The sequence below is a fragment of the Triticum dicoccoides genome, chromosome 3B (assembly GCF_002162155.2).
Source record: "Triticum dicoccoides isolate Atlit2015 ecotype Zavitan chromosome 3B, WEW_v2.0, whole genome shotgun sequence".
NCBI lineage: Eukaryota > Viridiplantae > Streptophyta > Magnoliopsida > Poales > Poaceae > Triticum > Triticum dicoccoides.
The window spans coordinates 51,926,286-51,927,860 of NC_041385.1; positions in this window are offsets into that span (position 1 = coordinate 51,926,286).

The following is a 1,575-nucleotide window of genomic DNA, read 5'->3' on the forward strand; positions in this document are numbered from 1 at the left end:
TACTTTGGTCCAATTTTATTAGAAATTTATCATAATAAATACCGGTGTTAATTAGTACCTTATTTTACTCCATGCCTTTTTGACTCGCATGACACTTGTCATAGTTATTGGTGTGTGTACACCCCTTCATTGCACTCCGGTGCGACACTTGTTACGAGCTAAGAAAAAGCCTGGATATAGCTTTTTCGACCGTTCCTGTTTCCTTATCCATCTGTTCTCCTTAGAGTATTTATTTATTTTCTACCCGGTATTGCCTGCTACTCGAAAGAAAGAAAAAAGCTTTCCTCCACCGTGTTATGTCTCTGGTTCCTCTACACTTCACGAAGTAATCTTCCACCGGATACTTCTAGTTGGTGCATGCAATTTCCATTTTTGCCATCCTCTGGTCGCCAAGTAATCAAACTGGCAGCCGGCATGTATCATTGTGCCTTGCCCTTGGTTTGTGTTAGGGTATGTTATTGTGACATGTCAAACCAACATTGGGCCCAGGACTACACAAGATTCACTCTTGTAGGCTTCGAGTGCAGGACTCCCACCCTTAGTCTGGAACCTTTGTGTCGTGCAAGTGCCACACCAAAGTTGAGAGTTGGATATGTAAACATCACACCCACCATTCATACATATAATAGGGACACATGAAAGTGGAGGAGGTTCTCCGACCCACCTGTGTGTTTTCAGACGAAAAGCTATGGGGTTGATATTTCTGGAATTACTACCGACCAACAAAGGGATTCATCAAATAGCATGAATAATGGTCGGAACAATTTATCCTTTTGCATGTTATCCTAACATGGGTACACTAGGATGTCTGAACATTACAAGGTCATCAAAATGTTAAAGTAGCAAACTGTCGGTAAATTGAGGGCACCGATAATAAGGTCAATGAATACTTGTCGGGAGAGAATGGGTGAGAAAGAGGGGAAAGAAATAATATTCATTTTTTTTGGAAATGGAAGCATGCCCTTGGCCTCTGCATCATAACGATGCATATGCAGCCATCTTATTAAAAAGTCTCGAAGTATCACAGAAACAAATAAGTATTACAGCTTGCAAGAGGAGCGAAAAATAAAAGGAAAATTACATGCTCAAAATCCATTCGGTATGACAATACCAAGGGCAAGCTCCCTAGACTCCGATCCTATTATGCAACAGCCATCCGTACCGGATGAATATTACCCGCGCTACCATCTCCCACTGGTTGCACCCAGTAACCAAAGGCTCCCTGGAGTCCGTAGAAGTGAGTAAGGACCACGTACGGATCCATGCGTATGCTCTGAAGATGACCTGCAAGAAAGTTAAAGTATGTTGTCTGTTAAAAATCATGTCATTCCTGCAATTCCATATAGCCCACATGAGTGCACATATTCCAATCCGAATAAGAGCCGCAGTAATTTAATCAGCCACAGCTAACCACGTTCCAAACAATGATTCAATGTCAACTAGAGGAGTAATGTTAAAGGCTATATGGATCGTTCTCCAAAGCAGCTTGGCGAGTGGGCACTCTATGAATAAGTGTTGTATTATTTCATCATGATCACAAAAACAACAATGCGAACTACCTACCCACCGCCTCTT